The 23,176-nt window shown below is 43.3% G+C and overlaps 1 pseudogene; it reads right to left on the bottom strand.

The window, feature by feature from the left end:
- Positions 1-21,560: 21,560 nt before the first annotated feature.
- Positions 21,561-23,176, bottom strand: part of LOC149221999 (25S ribosomal RNA) — a 2,956-nt pseudogene continuing 1,340 nt past the window's right edge.

Here is a 23,176-nt window from a genome sequence, read left to right as displayed (position 1 = left end):
CAGTCGGGATGGACAAAACTAGATCCGAGGTCTTCAAACTTGTTCAATATTCGCCCGATGTACAAGTCGATCCATGTGAAAAGATGTCCTGAAGTTGAACATGGAAAGACATCACTTGATTACCAGCCAATAATGTAAGATGTTAACAGACACAAGAGGAATCATCGATAATGATAGTGACCCTAAAGGTACTATATTACAATTCACATGGTGTGAATATATGATCAAATGTCAAACACCACGCAAAATCTTTCAGTTGAAGGCCATTGATGTTAACCTGTCGCCGGAAGTGAGAAACTTGCCATTGATGCATGCAAGCTTCAAAGTACTGAAAGGGTTGTTTCTAAGTCAAATTATTGGGTAATGTACTGATGTCAAAAAGAAATGATCTGTCATAGGAGGGCCTTAATGTATCCCACATCTACGACACAAAATGAAGAAAATGATTTTCTAGAGTTGAAAACGATCTGATGACACAAGGTTCAGGAATGGCGGTCATGAAAAATGGAGGGTGAAGGTATTATAGTGGATGAGGCATTAACTGGATGTTGAATTCTCTGAATGACTTCTCTTGAACATATCGGTGACACTAAGTGGATTGGTAGCATTAACCCCAAAAGATGGATGGTGTGGAGGACTAATGGTGAAATGACCTGTGAACGGAATAACCCAACTCGACTCAATCATGGCGATGGAGTGAAAGTGTCATGTTCAAGAGAACCCTGCTTCCATAAAGTTCAAGTTTTCTTCCCTTTTTCCCCAGTCATTGCTAACCAATACCTCTTTATTTTTTTCAAGCTTGAGGAGGATAACATATGCTTGTTCTATAATTTTCCCTTCGGGCAAACCTGTCGCTATGTTTTAGCGCGCCTAGCAACAGTGAAACTCGTTCTTGTCTGGGTGGAAAAGTTTGTCACTATTGTTTTAACGAGTTTAACGACACGGATAACTCAGTCCTTTTCATGTTTAGAGAGTTTGAAAAGGTACAAAAAGGAAACTCTAGTAATTCTTTTTCATAGCATAATCCCCTAAGTCTGAAAAAGGATAAAATAATACAAAAGGAATTATTTTTCGATAACTTTAGCGACCCGGAAAGACAAGTGCTCAAAATTTTTCATGAGATAATCCCTCATGTCTGAAAAAGATTAAAATATATAGGAGGGATGTCACTTCCCTTTACTTCAATGAGCTGGAAAGGCTAATAGCTTGACAATCTTTTCATATTTAACAAGTCTGAAAAGAGTTTAAAGGAGACTCGTTTTTTAGGAACGAGTGGCATTTAGGGTAGCAATTGGTTCCGGGTAAGCTTGGAACTTCCCAAAACATGGTGATGTGAAGAGGGTGGTTAACAGGACCACTCGTCGCAGCTGTTCCTCAAAAAGGTAAATAATCAAGTGGAAGCATATGATCAGCCAAAATAACGGAGGTGATAGCAGGAGCATAACCAAGGTTCAAAAGGCTGATAGCGGGGCAATCACAAAGGTTATTTACCGAAGGTGGATTCATTTTTTAATGAGCTTGAACCAGGATAATCTATGCTCAGTGGTAGGTTGATTTTTTAACAAGCTTGAACCTTGCAATAACATTGCTCAGTATGGTGGTCAAAGATGTTCAATTCATCGTTTGACATATTATATTCTTCCGTCGATCATTCAACCTGCTCAATTGCAACATCAAATTGATTATAAATACATATATATGCACGAAAAATGAATTAAAAACTAACATTTTACTTGAAGTACGTGAATAGTAACATAAAAAGTAGTTTTACCTTTCATTTTCATCATTTCATTTCAAATTTGGGATTTTGGAGCTCTGGAGTGGTTTCCCCCCTCAAATTTCACCAGCTAATTTTGGGAGATCCAGTGTACTATTCTCTGCATCGTCAGGACCAGGTAGGAGCTAACCCTGAGCTCTTCATTTTCATTCCATCTTTTCTTGATTTTGAGCAAGTTTTCCCCTCTTTTTCCCCCCGTGGGGTTTGAAGAAATCATTCTCCAACCATTGCACCTAGCCTATATCGAAAGTTGTGATGCATGCTAATATGTACACTAGCGAGTCAGTATGCATCTCACCTTGCTCAAAGGCAGGGTGCGATGGGCGCAGAAGGAAAACTTTACACTGTGATTTTTCATGAAATTTTTCCCTGTTTTTGCTCAAATTTGGATCCTAATTCATATTTTGTCTGTGTTTCAGATATTTGTTGGATCAAGATGGTCATCACGTGGTGTGAACGTGAACATGAAGAAGAGGACATGATTGCCTTACACGACCAGGGTACAGTTACTACATTACGGAATTGTGGCTTGCTAAAATTCTTCCGCATATCCAGCATGAGAAAACAAATCAGTTTGTTGCGGTATTTCCTCGATGCTTGGGATCCGATTGACCAGGTATTCTAGATTAGAGACAAATCTATTCCATTGACAATAGAGGATATTTACTTTCTGACAGGATTATCAAGGCGTGGTGCCCCTCTTTCATTATCAGGATCCGCCCATGGAGGTGAATCTGTGAGAGATTATATTCGTCAGTTCTATAGAGATGGATATCAGCCCAGCAGAGATGGAAAGATCAATATCCGGGATGTCACTGATTGGCTCTTGAGGGCCATTTTATTTACCTTTGCTAGATTGGCTAGCATCACAGCTCTTCATTTGGCAAATAGATCTTACATGCAGTACGCCCTGGAACGCCTGGAACCAAAGGTTTTCAACTAGTGTGAGGCAATACTTCCTGTCATAAATGAATATCTCTCCCAAGTAAAGAATGGAAGATTCAAGAATTTTGGCTACGGTTCCATATTGACTGCTTTTTCTTTGGAGAGGATTCCACTGATGCAGCCTCAGAACATTTCACTGGGATTGCCAGCACCGAGGGACCCAAGGATGCAGAGATGGGTTGATCTTATGGCTAGACATGCTAGTCAGTCACAAATTTCCTTATTTGATGCCTTTTTCGAGTGGTTCGACCATCAGGAGATGGTCTTTTGAGAGTATCCATACATTGGGATGGATTTCCGAGGTGACCTGGATTTGGCATTACTAGCTGGCGAGAACTGGAGTGCGATAGGTAAAATGATTCGACCACATCTTTGTTTATCAATTTTATAATGTTTTTGTGTTTTTAAATGTTACCAAGACTAATCAAACTCACATGTGTGTGCAGATATTGGGCTAGTGTGACCAGTGGCACGCCCACGGGCAGCAGCTAACGCTCCAATAGGAGAGGCTATAGGGAGGGCCGTCCTTCGAGATCTGAACATATCAAAGACCCTGGCAGTGTTGTAGGATCAGGTTGAGGGCCTCAGTCTCAGTATTAGGATGTCAGGACTGATGAGTTACCTCTGAGGTTACAGCGCCACACTACTGGTGTGCTGAGTCGATGGACCAGGCTCTTGCGCATGATTGCATAGGTAGTGACATGTTATCACTAGCATCATTAGTCTAGGATGCTTTTCTACATTCATTTTTGAGTTTTTGGGTCATATGATCGATTTTTTCTTGGACACAAAATTTTTGTAAAAACTATAAACAGATATATATTTTTTATTTTTTGGAATTTTATTTTGGTTAAGTTATGCAATCCTGATGCAAATGTTAATGTGAAATGTTTTCTTTACAAATGCTGTAAATGTCTATCCAACACATAGTTTGCTAATGAATTAGTTAATTTGTTTAAGTTTCTAGAAATGTGTTGATATTGAATGGAATCAAACTGTCTTTCCAAAATCCTGACTCTTAGGAACATATGATAAATAGCTGGGTTCCGAAAGGAATAAATGCCAGTAAGCTATAGGATGACGAGTTACGAATCTAGCCGACAATGAGTCTGCGTATGCCATGCAAAATGGCATCAAAGAGAAGTTCAATCAACGTGCTATACTCAGCGATGTTGTTCATTGATCGAACAATACATATCCCCCTGAAACTCACTAACTCGCTGCTTGGAGAAAAAATGGCCCAGGTCGTAGAAGATAGGTTCCACGTACCCAACAAATGGTTCCAAAAATTCTGACATCCACAACAAAATCAAAGCGGATTACCTAACCAAAATGACAACTCTAAAGGAAAACAAAAATGTAACAAAACAAAGAGATTACTACACTTAATCAAGCATAGTAATGTTTAAGGTACAACCTGTTTCAGGGTTGTGATAGTGGAATCCCATCATAATTGACCAGATCGTATGTTCCTTTTGTCAATACTCGTTTAACAATGTAGGGGCCCATCCATAATGGTTCTAACTCACCTGCTCCCAATTTATCAGAGTCCTGATCGTAAAGAAAGACCAGGTTACCTTCTGAGAAGACAAGAGGCTTGACATTTTTGTCAAACTATGCCTTGACATGTTTCTTATGAGCTTCGTTAGCTAGTGTGGCATCATGACGGGTTTCATCCAAGTGGATTAGCTCCAAGAAATGAGCCTCTTCCTCCGAAGTTTTAGGAAGCAGATCAATTGAGAGCTTGAGAGACGAAATTTCGCACTGAATTGGTAAGACAGCTTCCAAACCATACACCAATTGAAAAGGCATAAATCCGGTCGCATTTCTCACCAAAGTCCTATATTCCCATAGAGCTGAGCACATGATTAAATTCCAATTCCATTTGTGGACTCCAATAATTCTTTGCAGTATGCGCTTAAGGACTTTGTTGATTGCCTCAACCTGTCTGTTAGCCTGTGGATAATATGGAGTAGAACTATCGTGGGATAGTCCTAATTTGGCAGTCAATTCAACCATCATGTGATTGTGAAAATGCCATCCATGATCTGTGACTATAGCCTGTGGAACACCAAATCTAGAGACTACATGATTAAAAAGGAAAAGAGCAGCCATTTCACCGCTGTTGTTTAATGTAGGCATCGCCTCGACCCATTTTGTAAAATAGTCAACAACAACTATAATATAACCATGCCGCTCGGTCGAGGTGGGGTTACATGTCATGAAATCTATGCCCCATTTAGCGAATGACCCAACAACAACTACTGGATGCAGTGGTGCAGGTGGTAATCTGGTTTTACGGTCCAAAATCTGACAAGCATGGCAACTTCTGACTACGATTATGCAATCTTTGAATATAGTGGGCCAAAAGTAACCAGCTCGTAAGATCTTTTGTGCAGTAGTGTAACCAGATAGATGCCCCCCACATGCACCTGAATGATAGTCATTTAGAACTTTTTCGGCCTCCTCATACGTGAGGCACCTTTGCAGAATTGTATCGACACCATGACGGTAAAGTGTATCACCGATGATCATGTAGTCTTTGGCTTGGTATCGAATATGCCACTATTCAGAGCGAGAGGTGTTTGGCCTAAAAGTTTGGGTTTGGATATAGACCAGTATATCTCCATACCATGGATCGCTTGATGATATCAGAAATAGAGTCTCATCCATGATCAATGCTTTAGATGTTAAATCATTGGATGACGATGGAAGGTCACAAAGTAACTCCGCGAAGATGAGAGATTTCTTTGATTTTGATTTGGTGAATTCCAGATCAAACTCTTGCAAAATGGCTATCCATTTGGAATATTTGCCCCCTAGTAATTGACGCGACAAAATGTAGGTCATAGGGTTGCAATCTGACACAATGGTAGTTTTGAGAAAGAGAATATAGTGTCAAAATCTCTGTACTACTTGAACAGCTTCTAAAATCCAGCTTTTCAACATAGGAGTACTTGCTTTCTGTATCATTTAAGTTGTGGCTTAAATAATATACAGGATGTTCTATTTAATTGTCTTCTTGTACTAAAACCATGGCAATGGTTGTATCTGTAGTGGCAAGATATAGGTTAAAGTCTTTTTGATAGTTAAGAGTGTACATTAATGATTCTTTTACCAGGGAACCTTTTATAGCATCAAAGGAAGCTTGTGCAACCTGATCCCAGTGGAAGAGTACTCCTTTTTTCAAAAGACGCGTATAACCTTTAGCGAGTTCGACATAATGTGGAATGAACCTCCTCAAAAAGTTAGCTTTCCCTTGGAGTTTCTGAATCTAAAGAAAATTTGAAGGTGGAGGCATGTCAAGCATTGCCTGTACCGTAAATGGGTAGAGACCTATCTATCCAAACACTTGTTGAGTGTTGATTTGGGTTCGCTGCCCAGGCCCAGAAAATTGATTGCTACAAATATTCTATGGGGCTTGGGGGCAACACCTCACAATGATATGCACTATCAAAATGGTCGGAGTTCTTCTTAATCTTAGACGATGTAGAAGAGATCATATGATAGGTTTCCATTGTGGCCACTTCCGCTAGATCAGTTGGAGGCTGGACGGCAAAAGTACCCATTAATGAAGGGTCTTTTAGGAGACCTACTCCGACATTTTGAAGCGATTGAGAACTTCCATGGATCAATGGAATGCTTCCAGTAGCTTGTGAACTATTGGGGAAAAAGGTTAGCTGGTCACCAGCATGAGAGTCCTTGCTCAATTTAGGAGGGGGAGGAACGAAAATTTCTAGTCTAGGAGCATCGGGAATTTTGTCGTAGAGTGTGCTAAACTAAGTATATATCAAGTCTAAATATTGGGCACGAGTAATGACTTGCTCTTCAGTGAAAACTCCTTCTTTTTTCACGTCCTCAGTGATAGAAGGCAATAAGGACTTAATAAACCACTCAACCAAAAGCTGATCAAGAACATAGGTCTTTACCATTCGACGATGACGTCGCCACTCATGAATATGATCAGATATGTGAGTGGCCGTGGTCTGTTTAAAATTGGTAAGGAGTTATGTTCCCATTTCGTACCTTATGGGTAGCTGAAAGTGGGTTAGAAAATAGTGGCAAGGGCGCTGAAGTTATCAAACGAAGCTCTAGGAAATTCAATATACCATTTCACTGCTGGACCAGTTAGCATTCGCTAAAAAATGTGAAGCCTAATCAAATCATCATTTAGGGTGTTAGATGAGCACCACAAATGAAAATTCATTACATGATTCGATGGATCTTCACCTGAATTTCCATTGAATTTAGGAATATCGGAAGGAATTTTATGAGGAATCGCTGGCCACCAAGGGGCGTATGCAATTGGATCATTCGTCAGTCGGTTCAAATTTGGTAATTCTAGAGTTGCTACAAAAGGCGACTGTTGATTCAGGTTAGGTGAAGCATACCCAGGATAAGATGGAATCGCCTGAGCAGTAGGTCTTTGCATACCAACATAATGTATCTGACGCTGGTAAGTTTGATAAGGTTATTGGAAATAACCATTACAGTATGGTTGTTGATAACTGTTTTGAAAATGCGGTTGTTCATTACCTACAAAGCCTTGTTGCTCAGGTCCTCGGTAAGTTTGCTAGAATTACGGTTGTTGATATTGTACCAGCCATGGTTGTTGGACCATTTACTGTTGCCCAATACTGGAAGATTGACCAAGATGCGGAGTGATATTACCCATTTGAGCCTCAGTCATTCCAGGTAAGGAAACACTAACCTGAGGTTGTGATTTAGCCGTAGAGACAAGAGGTTGTTTTATTGCAACCTCATAGACTTGAGGTTGACACACAACAGGAATTGCTTGTACTTGCGACACAGTCACAATAGGAGGTGTAGTGTGAATATTCGACACAGGTTGGACTGGTTGCATTGAATATACAACCCTTGGTTGTTGAGGCAGTATTGGTACCCAACTTCTCGATGTAATTCCAGTTTAACCTAAATTTTGTTGTGAACTCCCATATGGTTGTTCTCCAGGAGGGAACAATGAAAAAGCATACTGCCCTCCATACGGTGGCAATCCAATGTTCAAAGGATATATTGGTCTTTGAAGACTAGTCTGCCTGAATTGGTACTAGCACGCAGGATCAATTTGCTGAGTTTCAACATAAGAAATATCAGATGGGATTCCGAATGAACAAATTGGAATAGACCATGTCGTCGAAACAGTCCCCGAGTGGACTCCAGCTAGTGATTGATAACTAATCGGGACAAATGGTATACCAGAAAACATCGTAGGAATGGCAGCAGGAAGATTTTCCGTAGTTGTATTAGATGACACAGTCCTAGATGTTGATGGTTGCTCAGACATATTTAGTCTATCCAAAATATTTCCTAGCGATTCGACAGGAACTTGCAATGAAGGATGATTAAAAGGACCTACTTCAGGAGTAGAAGGATATAAGAGGATCCCAGTTCCAAAATGTAATTGGGTACTAGATGGGAGATCCTCTACTGTCTCTTCTATAACAATCAGTCCAGGTGGAAGAGGTAGACCGTCAGGTCTGTAAAATATTTTTGGAGCCGAAGAAGGTATTGCTTCTGCAGTGACAGATACTGGAGGGGTGACACCTTCTGAATTATGGAACTCAACTTCCAGATGTTCAGGTAAGTGAACTTTAGTCTCTGCATTAGCTCTAGCTAGAGTTGTTTCAGGCATAGAAGTGTCTATAGTTACACTAGGATCAGTTCTAATGTCCTCTTGCAACTGTGGAACTTCTTCTCTAAAGGAAGATGTACTAGAAATGATCAGAGTAACTGTAGTCTCTGACTATGTTGAAACACAGGTTTCAAATAAATCAATTGAATTTGACTCAGTTAAACAAGACCGTTTTTCCCAGAATGGTTTTGTTTCCAGATTCAAAGATGGTTGACTCGCTCATCTCTGCGAATGACGGGGCTTTGATTGACTTTCTTCCATGATTGCGGATTACTTGATCAACTCAAAATTAAGGGGAAAACAATGTTATTTCGAATTAAATAAATTTTAATGACGCTTTGACACAACCTTGCTTTTTCAATTTTTAAGAGTTGAGAAAAAGCCAAAGATGACTCTAGTCCCCTTCGATTTTTAATGAGCCTGAAGTGACAAGTGCTCAGATGGACCTTTTCTTTTAAGGATTCGAAAAGGAACGAAAGTTACTACTCTAGAAATCTAGACAGAGGGATTACCAAACCAATCGCAAAACTGCAAAATACACCTTGGTGATAAATTAAAGAGAAATTACCAAGGACTTATGTACGGCAGTTAATCTTCTTGAATGTTGTGTTCAATGCATTGTGATTGATAGGGTAGCAGACACGGCTTCCTATGGATAAAGGATATAAGCCTATTGTGGTCCCCAAATATATACTTAATGGTACGGGGAGCACAAGTCTGTGCTAGCACTTGTCATATCAAAGAGGAGGAATCACCCAACCTTCAATGAAAATGATAGTTACTAGATTTTACGATGCCAGAACACATCTCTAGCCTAGACCTCTAAATGTGTTGCGTTAGGTTCCAAAGCGTTGTTAAGTTCATTAAAATTTATTTTATATTTGATCTTGTTTAGAAGTTTGTCTTTCAATGGTTCACCGCGTGATGTAGATGTAAAAATTCCTAAAAATGTAGTCTACAATGATAAATAATCATTATTTATTTCGTGCAATGAAAATCCTAGCTACTAAGGAAAGAAGATTACGATTCTTTCAAACAAAGAGCAAAGACCACACACTAAATGCACTTTTCCTAGATCATTTTTTGCACATAGTCTAAATGCAAATGTAAATGCATGTATTTGTTTTTCATTTCCTTTAATGTGAAAAATGCCAAAAAGGAAAACTATGTAGAGTAAAGATCTGAAATATTTTTACTCAAAGAAACATTTCGACAATTTGTTTTTCAAAATAGAAAGGAAGACTAAATGATACTTTCGATTTCGAATAGAAAATGCTTTCGACACTTCAAATATCAACAAATCAAATCAATTTCATGACAAAAATTTCAACCAACTATCCAGGAGAAGGAAGACTTCACGACACTTATTTTTGACACAAAACGACAGTTACGACACTTTTTGCACCAAAATGACAAATTGATTTAAGAAACTTTTTGAAAAAGGATTGTAAATGATGGAAAAATACATAAAAACATTTACCAATCCTAATAAATGGAGGCTGAACTATGTAAAGCAATCAGGCTTCAGCAATGAGATACTATTCATAAGCAGCAAAAAAACTAAGCAGCGCTGAAAACAAGGACAAAAAAACCACAAATTTCAAAGAGATAAATAGGCTCAGTCAGTCATCGCACCTGGGCTTCACAGAAATAGGTATTCATCGCACTTTTTAGGCTTGGGAGGTGTGATGCATACCGGTAGACAGTGACAGACAGTGCGATGGGCCAGGGAGCACAACTGAAATGGGTTTTGGCTCAAATTTACAACTGATTTCAATGAGTTAAGCTTAACTATGATGGAGAGTAAAGAGCAAAGTACAGAGGTATGATATTGAGAGGTTACTAAGCTACCAAAAGGGCATCTAGGATGCTTGTAAGTTAGATGTTTGATTCATAAACTAAACTAGAGATTGACTGAAGCAACATTCATCTACTTTGCAATTGCACAGCAAGAGAAGTTCGAAGGCTATCTGGCTAACTTCAAGCTCTGTCTATAGTTTATAAAACAAACAATCAACAAAAAACAAGCAAACTATTCGTTCCCCAGTGGAGTTGCCAATTTGTTTCTGGGAAAACTAGTGTCTTTTCGAACTGCTAGCCCTCTAGGATTGACAGCTATCCTAGCAAACAAACAATCAAAGTAATTTGGTATTTCCTCTATGTATGATAGATAAGAGAGAGGCAAAGGGACCAACCTAGATCTTCAGCTTGACTCCTTGCTTGATTTCTCTCCCCCTTAATAGAGCTTGCAACTCCTCTCCTACTTACCCCGCTTAGAGAATACCTATAGAAACAAAGTAACAAAACACCATCAAACCATCTTGATATATTATATCATAAGCATTGCAGAATTAGAAATACAATGAACATACAATGGCATTCAAAAATAACAACATTCACAAATACACGATTGTATCGAGGAAAACTAAAAGAACTTTATTAAATATGAAGGGAGAATTACAACTGAGCTGTCTGATCCAGCATCATCCTCCCAACGTCAAAGCCCTCTTCACCTCATGAAAAGCAAGATCACCCAACAATACAATGCTCTTTCTCAAAGACAAACTATCAGCACTTCCTTACAAATTACAAAATTCCAGCCTCCTTGGATCTCTTACTCATCCCTGGGCGAATTCAGAGAGGCAAGTGTCATGGAGAAGTTTCTAGAATATTCCATGAGCATCCTCTTAGCAAACTGTCTCAAACATTTGTCCATTCTCGCTTTTCACACCCCACATAAGGCCTCTTCAGTATGCATCACACCTAGATAGTGTAGGAGTCAGTATGCATCACACCCTAACAGTGGAGGAGTTAGTATGGTCCAGTTTTGGCCAGTTTTCAGTGGTTTTTTAGGGGGAACTTCTGGGGAATGATGTAATCAGTTGACCATGATCTTTTAGGGTATGAAACAACACTTTTAGGGATTAAATATCCCTAGTTTATTGACATATAAGATTGGTGTTGAAGTGCCCAAATATTTCTATAACATCCAGCGCCCAAAATTTGGGTTTTCCACGTTGCGACGAAAAAGGCACCCAAGCATGGGAAAAATTGGGCTTTCCATGCCACGCCTCGATGCCCAAAATTTAGGGTTTCCACCCGGTGCCTAAAATTTGGGGCTTCAGCCCAGTACAAAAAATTTGGGTTTCCATGTCGCACCCAAAATTTGCGGTTTCTAATCGGCACCTAAAATTTGGGGCTTCTGCCCAGCACCTAAAATTTGGAGCTTCCGCATCGCACCCAAAATTTGGGGTTTCCAAGTCATGCCCTGGTGCCCAAACCTGGGGAAACTTTGGGTTTCCATGTTGCGCCACGACAGAAACCGGCGGTGCCCAAGCCTGGGGAAACTTAGGGTTTCCATGTTGCACCACGACCGAAACTGATGGCGTCCAAGCCTGGGGAAACTTGGGGTTTCCATGTCATGCCCTGGCGCCCGAGCCTAGGAAAATTGGGGTTTCCATGTTGTGCCATGACTAAAACCGACGACGCCCAAGTCTAGGGAAACTTGGGGTTTTCATGTCCCACCATTGATAGAACCACAGGTTTCCACATTTTACAACACGATGGAAACGTGAGGTTTTCAAAAATTCCCCAACATGGGGAACTTGGGGTTTCCATGACGATGCAAACCAGCTCACAAGTCTGGGGAACTTGGGGTTTCCATGATGATGCAAACTAGCTTGCAAGTCTGGGGAACTTGTGGTGTTTCAAAACCGCTGCCCAAGTCTGGGGAACTCACGGTTTCCCTGTCATGGCGCGGCCGGAACCACCGACAGAAACCACCCAAGTCTAGGAAACCTAGGGTTTCCATGTCGCGGCACACCCTGAATCACCCAAGAGTCTATGGAACTTCGGATTTCCATGTTGTGGGGCGACGAAAAGCCACCAAAGTCCAGGGAACTCGGGGTGTCCATTTCGTGGTGTGATGGAAACTACTACCCAAGTCAATGGACACACGGGGTTTCCATTTGATGTCATGACAAAAATTGATACCAAAGTCTAGGAAACACGGGGTTCCATGCCGCTTGCGTCGCGGCTAAAACTGCCACCTAAGTCTGGGGAGATTCGGGTTTCCATGTCATCGCGCGACAGGGAATCACTGCCTAAGTTTTGGGAGATTCATGTTTACATGTCATCGTGTGATAGGGAACGACCACCTAAGTCTACCAACCATGGGGCTTTCCATTCCGTGGCATGACGGAAACTGCCCAATTGTGGGAAACTCAAGGCAGGGAAAATTTTAAGAACCCCCCCTAAATTTATAAATATAATAAATGGGCGAATCTCCATGGTATATAGGAAAAATGAAAGGCGATTTTATCAATAATATAATATGTATATATAATTTTTTGGCGAATCTCTCACCAGGCATGGCGAATATTTTACTCAATTATAAAATCTTGTAAGATCTTGGTGAGTCTTTCACTAAATAATAAAACTTTGTAAAGTCCTAGTGAATCTTAGCATAGGCTACATGTTGGTTTAATTCCCCCATTTAAATAGGCTACATTCCAGGTGAATACCATGGGTCAATACCATGTGCCATTTTGGTGAATACATGGGTCAATACCATGTGCCATTTTTATTTTTATTAATTCTAATATTAGGGTTAATAATGGTTTTTTGCATGGTATTAATAACAATCTAGTCCATGGTATTTGTCCCATAGTATTTTGGCCATAGGATTCACCTAAATATAACCCATTTTTTGAGTGTTCGTAAATATAAGGTGACTTATGGAGTAAATATGAAAAAATGTTTTATTTGTTTACCATACCTCTGGTTTATTTATATTTTTATTAATTTACCATACCTCTTTTACAAATATGGTATTTGGCCCATAGGATTCACTTAAATAAAACCTCTTTCTTGAGCCTTCATAAATAGAACGAGGATTATGGACTAAATATAAAAAGAGGTTTTATTTATTTACGATATGTCTAGTTTATTTATATTTTTATTTATTTACCATACCTTTTGAGTAAGTATAAAAAGACATTTTATTTATTTACCATACCTCCACTTTACTTATATTTTTATTTGTTTACACCCTTACATGTATATAAGGTGACTTATGGAGTAAATATAAAAAATGTTTTATTTATTTACCATACCTCTCATTTATTTATATTTTTATTAATTTACCATACCTCTTTTATAAATATGGTATTTGGCCCATAGGATTCAGTTAAATAAAACCTATTCTTGAAAATGGGCGAATGGATTCACTTAAATAAAGCCTATTCTTAAATGGGCGAATGGAAGGTTTTAAGTCCTAATTTCAAGGGCTAAATTTACCTTTTTTACCCTCTCCCTTAAAATAAGGTGGGATATTTGAGGTGATTTGAAAAATGTACTATGATACAAAATATTCGCCCACTAAAAATTTAAAACCCCTTAATTTCGCCAAAGGGCGAACATTCGCCCCTAAAATTATCCTTGACTCGAGGTCTTCCATGTCTCGCCATGATAGAAACCGTGACCTCAGTGTAGGGAACTCGGGTTTCCATGCCGCAGAATGATAGAGAACTGCCCAAGTCTGCAGAACCTGGGGGCTTCTGTTTCATGGCATGAGGGAAACCACCTAATTCCGGGAACCTCTAGGGTCTCCATCGCTCACCAGGGTGAAAACCGTGGCCCCGGTGCGGGGAACTTGGGTTTCCATGTCGCAACACGACCAAAATCCCCCAAGTTTATGGAACTCATGGTTTCCATGTTGCAGAATGATGAAGAACCACCTAAGTCTTGCAAACTCTGGGTTTCCATTTCGTGGCGGGGTGGAAACTGCTTGCCTGGTCTATCTCTAGAACTTGGGGTTTCCATGCCTCATTGCGACGGGAGCCATCCAAGTGTGAGGAAAGAGGGGTTTCCCTACCCCCCTATGATGACAGCTACCCAAGTGCGCAAAATCTAGGGTTTCCATCTCCCATTATGCTGGAAACCTCTACCATGTATGGGGGGGAGGGGGGCTAGGGTGTCAGGTATTGAAGTTGAGAGTGCCCGAGAGAGTCGAAAGACTGAACCCATAGCACGGGCGACCGCATTCGGTTATATGCGACTTGGGTGAGTGATCGGTTATATGTGAAGACTTGGCATGACATTCTCTTATGCGCGACGGTGATGGGCGCACTCATAGCAGGCATGTCGTGTTGAGCAGGGCACACGCCCCTTGATAAGTGCACGATGGGCGAGTCACCAGCGGAAGGTGCATATGCGACCCTTGTTGGGTGCCCAGATGAAAGAGGTGACCATGTGTGGATGAGTTAGGATGCGTACAGGTGTGCGATGTGCGGCGACGGGTGTAATCAGCCAAGTGTTGGAGCCAACCCATTGATGTGATGATGCACACGAAGGGACGCGGTGGTTTGTTGGAATGGGGTGTGTCGAGTTATGTGGCAGGTCGACTGGGCATGCATGTTGATGGAGCCAACTCTTGTTATCCCCGAGAGACACAGCCCTTGGGCGAAAGGAATTCGTATAAGTAAGGAGGATGGTGTTTGATGAAGGGAAATTGAACTCAGACTTTCAGATCGTAGAACAAGTGTGAAGGAAGGAGTTGGGCGAAAATAGAAGGAAGAGAATGACGTGGGTAAGACGACCGCACAGACGGGCAGATTACAATGGGTGGGTCAGACTTGGTAATGCAAACAGGCAGATCGGGGCGGGCTACCGACCAGGCAGGCAGGCCACACTGCGTGTGGGCCATGCACCCTCACTATGGACCACATCGACAGGAAGCATTTGGGAGCCGTAGAACGGAAATTCAGGCGGACAAGTTCATAGTTTAGGTGTGGAGTTGTGTCATGCAGGCTGCGGGCAGTGCAGCATGACCACACAATATGATGGGTTCAAAGAATAATTGAAGAAGATAAATTGATGGTAAGTTATTTTTTATGCATTGTTAAGAATACTTATTGGAAAATTGACTAAGTGTTGAAGTAGGTGCAGATCGTCTACTCAAGTATTGGTAAAAGGAAAAAGTATGGCACTATCGCACCTGCTTATGTGTGGTTGAAATACTACCACTAGGGTAGGAGCATGAAATGGGGTCTCCCAGTCCCTCCTCGATAAAGTTCACCAAATTGCAGGGAACCCAAGGATTCCATGCCCCGCCTTGTCGAAAGCCTCCCAAGTGGGGGAAATTTAGGGTTTCCATGTCTCGTCGGGATGGAAATCACCCCAAGTGCAGTAAACTTGGTGTACATCGAGTCTACAACCTCACAGCAAGAAAAAGGCTCGGTTGGTCAAGAGAATGAAGGTTTCTTCATTAGTAAAGGATCTCACTAAGGATTAAAGGTTGGAGTCTCTTCTAGAGCTAGTCCACCAAGGACTATCAAAATTTGAAAGAAGGACACAGTGCGGGGGAATGAAGTGCCAAAGAAACAAAGTGCAGAGAGGAGGAAGGACTTGACTTGTGCTTGGAGGATATTCCTGTCAAGGGTCTAGGGCTTTGCAATGACCAATAAGAAGATTCAATAAGAGAAATTTATGAAAGGGTTTTCCTCTGTGAGAGAGAGAGGTTTTTCCCTGCCAGAGAACCAACATCTTGTGTTCTTGTTCTTATGTTTTTGGCACCAGTTTGATGAAGAAAACACACATGCATTAATAAGAAGAGAAGAATATTAAGATAACAAGATAAATTGTAAAAGAGCTTCACAAATTGTTATCAACTCTAGAAGAATCTTGATATACCCCATTGCCCCAGATTCTTCAACATGGTATCGGAGCTAAGGTGACACATCAAGGAAAGGGAATCTCAAGAACATCTACAAGGTTGAAGCATCAAGCCAATAAGTCTCAATCACATCAAGGACAAGAAGTTCTACCATCTATCATTCATCATGGAAGACTACAAAGCAAGAAGAAATGCCTTGTATAAAGGCACCTACAAGAAGAACAAATCAAAGAGGGACCTACATCAAGCTACACCATATTGAAAAATGAAAGGCACTATGAGTCAAGTCATCAAACAAGTCCATTTGAAGAAAGAAACTTGAAGAACATCAAGATCTAAGGAAGGAAAGCCATCAAGTCTTCAAGAAGAAAGCAAGTTCATTACATCTCAAACTCTATCAAGTAAGTATATGTCACCTTCTGAGTATACCTCAATGTCCTTTTCCAAGGAAAGTAACAAATTGGTTGGGACCACTACATGTCCAATGTCCAATGATTTGGATGCCAAGAATATGGACGCTACAAAAGGGATTGTCCTAAACTTAAAAAGGACAACAACAAGAGAAAAATGGACGTAGCTCATGTAACTCAAGAAGTGAAAGAAGACGACAAGAAGCAAAAGAAGGAAGATCCTCCTATGACTAAGTCAACCTCTTTGCTTAGAGTCTTGTTTCAATGTTTTGAGTAGTATAGGAGCATAGAGAAATAGAACAGATTGCATGGTTAAATATATATTCTATAATATAGGAGCATGGTGTAGATATAGCTCAAGATATTCACATAGAAGGAGCATACCTATTATAGGGTCTCATCCATAATGAAAAAAATGATTGATCATGATCAAAATTCTTAGAAGGCCTCCATCATCAAAGGAAGAAACATTTGCAAGGCAAGGGTCTTCAAGATCCTCTGATAGAATCTTCAAAATAAGGTTCGTACATAAGGGGGTAGATGTCTCATTGGGAGTCCCATTTATGGGATTCAAGAAAGGATTATATACAGGTGAGAGCAGATGAAGCAAGAAAGGCTACACCAATCGAGGAGAACTATCAAATAAAGCTGAGATGATAAAAGCATAATCAATATGAGGTATGTATGCATCAAAGTTTAAGTCATGTCATCATATATATTGGTCGTGCTGCACTGGCCCGCGGCCTACACGACACAACTCCACACCTGAACTGCGAACCTATCCGCCCGACTTTCCCTTCCGCGGCGCCCAAACTCTGCCCGTCGGTGCGGTCCATAGTGAGGGTGCACGGCCCACATGCAGTGCGGCCTGCCTACCTGGACGGTAACCCGCCCCACTCTGCATGTCCGCACTACCAAGCCCGACCCGCCCTTTGTAATCTGCCTGCCAGTGCGGCCCTCTTACCTGCGTCCTTCTCTTCCTTCCGCTTTCGCCCAACTCCTTCCTTCGCACTTGTTCTGCGATGTGGAAGTCTGAGCTCGATGTCCCTTCATTGAACGCCATCCTCCTTACTTATACGCATCCTTTCGCCCAAGGTCCGTGTCTCTCGAGGATAACAAGGGTCGGCTTCATCAACATGCATGCCCAGCTGACCTGCCACATAACCTCGCCATGCCCCATTCCAACGAACCGCTGCATCCCTTCATGTGCACCGTCGCACCCATGGGTTGGCTCCAACACCTCGCCGATTACACCGGTCGCCACACGTCGCACACCTGCCCGCATCCTAACTCGTCCGCACATGGTCACCTCTTTCATCGGGCACGCAACAAGGGTCGCCCGCGCGCCTTCCGTCGGTGGCTTGCGCATCGTGCATGTATCAAGGGGTGTGCGCCGTGCCCAACACGGCGCAAGCGACATGGGAACCCCGCGTGTCACGCCCCAGGCCTACAGTAGTCTTGCAGCCGTACTTGGTGAGGGGCGGTGCCACCGAACACTTTCTTTTCACCAATACTTATGTTCATGGACTACGCCCAACCATTAGTCTACTTAGTTTGTTTTTCACAACCAATTATTATTATGTTTCCTTTATACCAATGAACACCCATACACATTCATTATCATCAGCAATTATACATGAAGAACACAATTGCGCAGTATAAAGGGAGGGGAACTCCCTGAACAATGAGTCTGCCCGAATACAATATATTATTCAACTCTACAATGTTTACGAGGCTTTACAAGTATACATGGGAAACACCAAGCTTCATACTTAGCCAATTTTACAAATAGGCAACACCTCCGTGTGCCAACCGAGTTCCTTGCCCGAGTTGGGCGGGCGTGCCCTCACACGAGCTGCCAACCGTACTCCTCGACCTAACCTCGTTTACCACTGCACGACGGGCGGGCGACCTCACCCGAGTCACCCCCCGTTTCCTTTTGCATGACGGGCAGGCGACTTACCCGAGTCACCCGAGACACCTCCGCGTTTCTTCTTCCATGATGGGCAGGCGACCTACCCGAGACACCCCGTGTCACACCGAACGGCGGGTGCCTTCCTTACCCACACCCTCACTCGATAACCGAAACCTGTGTGTATTGTGTGTGCTTTCCCAAGAGCGGGCGCATATATGCCCATGCCTCTTTTGCGACCTGCTCTACTACTTCGCACTTTTTTCTTGATCACCGAATGCTCATGTTCGAATGTCCATCTTCGAATGAATGCCAAATCCTCCAACGCCTTGCCATATTTATACGAGCAGTTGGGCGAGTCACTGCCCAGGCTGACTCGACCACTGCATGCCAAAACTCCCTTACACGTCGCAAAATTGCAATCAGATTGTTGGTCGGCAAGCAATCCTTCGTTCAAGTCGCCCCAACATGTAAGTCGGCCCGTGGGTTATGCCAAACGCTCCCACGCTATAAACCAACCATCGCTCCACCTCTAATGCGCATTATACTTATGTCCCTTCACACATTTCGGTCGTAGAGTTCGTACTTCGCACCGACGGGGAGAAACCAAACCGCAGGTCCTTACACCGCGTTTCCCAGACTTGGGTAGCAATGTTTGTTGTGACGTGAAATGGAAACCCCGTGTGTGTTCGCTGACTTGGGTAGCAGTTTTCATCGCACCGCGAAATGGACACCTCGAGTTCCCTGGACTTTGGCGGCTCTTCGTGGCCCCACGACATGGAAATCCGAAGTTCCACAGACTCTCAGGCGATTCAGGGTGTGCCGCGACATGGAAACAACGAGTTCCCCAGACTTGGGCAGCGGTTTCTAAACACGCCAAGTTCCCGAGACTTGCGAGCTGGTTTGCATCGTCATGGAAACCCCAAGTTCCCCGCATTTCCCTCATGCCGTAAAATGCTGAAACCCGTGGTTCCATCAAAGGGCGGGACATGGAAACCCCAAGCTTCCCAGGCTTGGGCACCAGGGCGCGACATGGAAAACCCCGAGTCTCCGCAGGCTTGGGCACCGCCGGCTTCGGTCATGGCGCGACATGGAAACCTCAAGTTTCCCCAGGCCTGGGCACTGGGGCGTGACTTCGAAACCCCCAGTTTTCATAGGCTTGGGCGCGGGGCGTGACTAGGAAACCCCCCGTTTCCGCAGGCTTGGGCATTGGGGCGTGAATTGGAAACCCCCAGTTTTCGCAGGCTTGGGCGCCGCCGGTTTCGGTCGTGGCGCGACTCGGAAACCCCAACTTTCCCAAGGCTTGGGTGCCGCCGGTTTCGGTCGGGGCACGACATGGAAACCCCATGTTGTGGAGGTAAATCCTCTCTGCGGACAGAGATGATCCCTACTAGCCCAGACCGGGTCTAGCAACAATCACACAATGCTATCACGCAAGTTCCTAATTGCAAATACAAAGTAGATGGTGAGAACCTACTTGGATTCCAACGCTAGTGTTCATAGAAGTGATTTCACCCTCATTCCTTTGCCTTGGTCGGTCACGATCCCCACGATCTCCGTGATTGGACACCTGCACATGCAAAAAACAACACGAAAACAAGCATAAAATCTAGTAGATACAGTTATATATCAGTCAGAAAAGATATAACTCAACATTAAACATGAGACAATGAGAGTGGAACCATAATGATAGTCATCTATTAGTAATAAGTAACAAAGAAGAATACAACAATTGTTCTGACGTCAAATCCTCCTTTGGCTGGGTGATCAGCTACACAAGTCTTGCAAAGCTTGTTGGGATGAGGAACAAACCTCTCTCTCTTTGGGTGACAAGAATCTCCTTACTTAGATTTGGCCTTATGGGTGCAAAGAAGGCTCTTGCAGCTTCAAACTCTCTATCACTATGCTGGGACCAGAACTACTGTAACTAGCTTGCTCAAGGCATAGAGGCAAGCTTTTATAGATAGAGAAGGAAGAGATAGGATCAACCACATTATTCATGGGATTGGCTTTATCACTTGGAAACTTCCATGAAAGGTGGCAAACCACTTTCCCTTCTATGGAGATTCGAAGCCAAACCATCCTAGCTCAACATAGATTCAGTTGGTGAATGGGTTGAAGAGAACCTTCGGGAGTTTGGTGGTTGAAAACTTTACTCAATTTGGTTGGCGGGAGTGTGACTCTGGGACAGAGCGCCAATAGCGCGCCCTTTTTAGAGGGTTTCCCTCATTAGTGTGGGCAGTGAAATGTGGACCCGCGCTAATGTAAAAAGAGTTGTTTTCATGGAGATTTTGCAGGAGATGTCTTCAGGGCAAATGAAGCTCATACTTAGAGGAACATGATGCAAGTGGTTTCAGGTCATGTCACTTCTCACAGGTCCCGGAATGAGTCCTCCAGTGTATGGGTGAGGGGTAAAAGGGACGGTGACAAACGGTGACAAATTGCTGTGTAACACCCCAAGTTTTGCCCGGCTTGGGCGCCAGGGCGCGACTTGGAAACCCCAAGTTTCCCCAGGCTTGGGCGCGACTTGTAAACCCCAAAAAATTTTGGGTTGGGCGGAAACCCCAATTTTTTTTCTACGTCGGGCGGAACCCCCAAATTTTAGGCGCCGGGTTTGGTGGAAACCCCAAATTTTTTGCGTGACATGGAAGCCCCGAATTTTAGGAGCCTGGTGGAAACCCCAAATTTTATGCACCGGGTGGAAACCCCAAATTTTTGGCGTGACATGGAAGCCTTGAATTTTAGGAGCCCGGTGGAAACCCAAAATTTTAGGCGCCGGGTGGAAACCCCAAATTTTTGGCACGACATGGAAGCCCCAAATTTTAGGAGCCCGGCGGAAACCCCAAATTTTCGGCGCCGGGGCACGGCATGGAAACCCCAGTTTTCCTGGGCTTTGGTGCCCTTTCCGTCGCGGCGTGGAAACTCAAAATTTTCGGCATCGGGGCGCGACATGGAAACCCCAGTTTTCCTGGGCTTCGGCGCCCTTTCTGTCGCGGCGTGGAAACCCCAAATTTTTGGCGTCGGGGCGCGGCATGGAAACCCCAGTTTTCCTGGGCTTTGGCGCCCTTTCCGTCGTAGCGTGGAAACCCCAAATTTCCCGCCCCCAAGCAATGGAAAATTGTCGTTTGGAGGAAGAGGTAGAGGCGCGAGAGGGTTGCCCGGATTTTGTTTGTGACAAGAGCGAAGCTCTGAATCGAGGAGACCAAGGGCTGAATCTCAGTGGATCGTGGCAGCAAGGTCACTCTGCCACTTACAATACCCCGTCATGTATTTAAGTCGTCTGCAAAGGATTCTTCTCAATGACCGTTTGGAATTGAACTTCAAAGCTGCCCCGACCGAGATGCTTCACGGCCACAGTTTGCAAATGACATGGGCCCCTGGGGGCGACAAAGCGACGCCCCTACTGCGGGTTGAGATACAGTCGAAGAGTGACATGCACCGCTTCTAGCGTGGATTCTGACTTAGAGGTGTTCAGTCATAATCCGACACACGGTAGCTTTGCGCCACTGGCTTTTCAGCCAAGCGCGATGACCAATTATGTGAATCAATGGTTCCTCTCGTACTAAGTTGAATTACTATTGCGGTGCGGTTCATCAGTAGGGTAAAACTAACCTATCTCATGATGGTCTAAACCCAGCTCACGTTCCCTATTGGTGGGTGAACAATCCAACACTTGGTGAATTCTGCTTCACAATGATAGGAAGAGCTGACATCGAAGGATCAAAAAGCAACGTCGCTATGAACGCTTGGCTGCCACAAGCCAGTTATCCCTGTGGTAACTTTTCTGACACCTCTAGCTTCAAATTCTGAAAATCTAAAGGATCGATAGGCCACGCTTTCACGATTTGTATTCGTACTGAAAATCAAAATCAAATGAGCTTTTACCCTTTTGTTCCACACGAGATTTCTATTCTCGTTGAGCTCATCTTAGGATACCTGCGTTATCTTTTAACAGATGTGTCGCCCCAGCCAAACTCCCCACCTAACAATGTCTTCCGCCCGGATCGACCCGTCGAAACGTGCCTTAAGGCCAAAAACAGGGGCAGTGCCCCATCTCCACCCCATGGAATAAGTAAAATAACGTTAAAAGTAGTGGTATTTCACTTGCACCGAAAACAGCTCCCACTTATTCTACACCTCTCAAGTCATTTCACAAAGTCGGACTAGAGTCAAGCTCAACAGGGTCTTCTTTCCCCGCTGATTCTGCCAAGCCCGTTCCCTTGGTTGTGGTTTTGCTAGATAGTAGATAGGGATAGTGGTAATCTCGTTAATCCATTCATGCGCGTCACTAATTAGATGACGAGGCATTTGGCTACCTTAAGAGAGTCATAGTTACTCCCGCCGTTTACCCGCGCTTGGTTGAATTTCTTCACTTTTGACATTCAGAGCACTGGGCAGAAATCACATTGCGTCAGCATCCGCAGGGACCCATCGCAATGCTTTGTTTTATTAAACAGTCGGATTCCCCTTGTCCGTACCAGTTCTGAGTCAACTGTTCGACGCCTAGGGAAAAGCCCCCGGCAGGGGGCATTCTACGCCCATAGCCCAATCGGCACGTGACTACCCGCCCTCGCCGCGAGAGCAGCTCGAGCAGACTGCCGAAAGTGCACGAGTTGAGGGCGCAGACCCCCAGGCCCAGCCCTCAGAGCCAATCCTTTCCCAAAGTTACAGATCTGTTTTTCTGACTTCCCTTACCTACATTGTTCTATTGACCAAGGATGTTTCACCCTTGGAGACCTGATGCGTTATGAGTACGACCGGGCATGAACGTACTCGTCCTCCAGATTTTCAAGGGCTGCCGAGG

The sequence above is a fragment of the Pinus tabuliformis genome, chromosome Q, assembly GCF_031772625.1.
Source record: "Pinus tabuliformis cultivar Carrire ecotype Pingquan chromosome Q, CPIR1, whole genome shotgun sequence".
Taxonomy (NCBI): domain Eukaryota; kingdom Viridiplantae; phylum Streptophyta; class Pinopsida; order Pinales; family Pinaceae; genus Pinus; species Pinus tabuliformis.
This window is presented reverse-complemented; position numbering and strand designations above follow the sequence as displayed.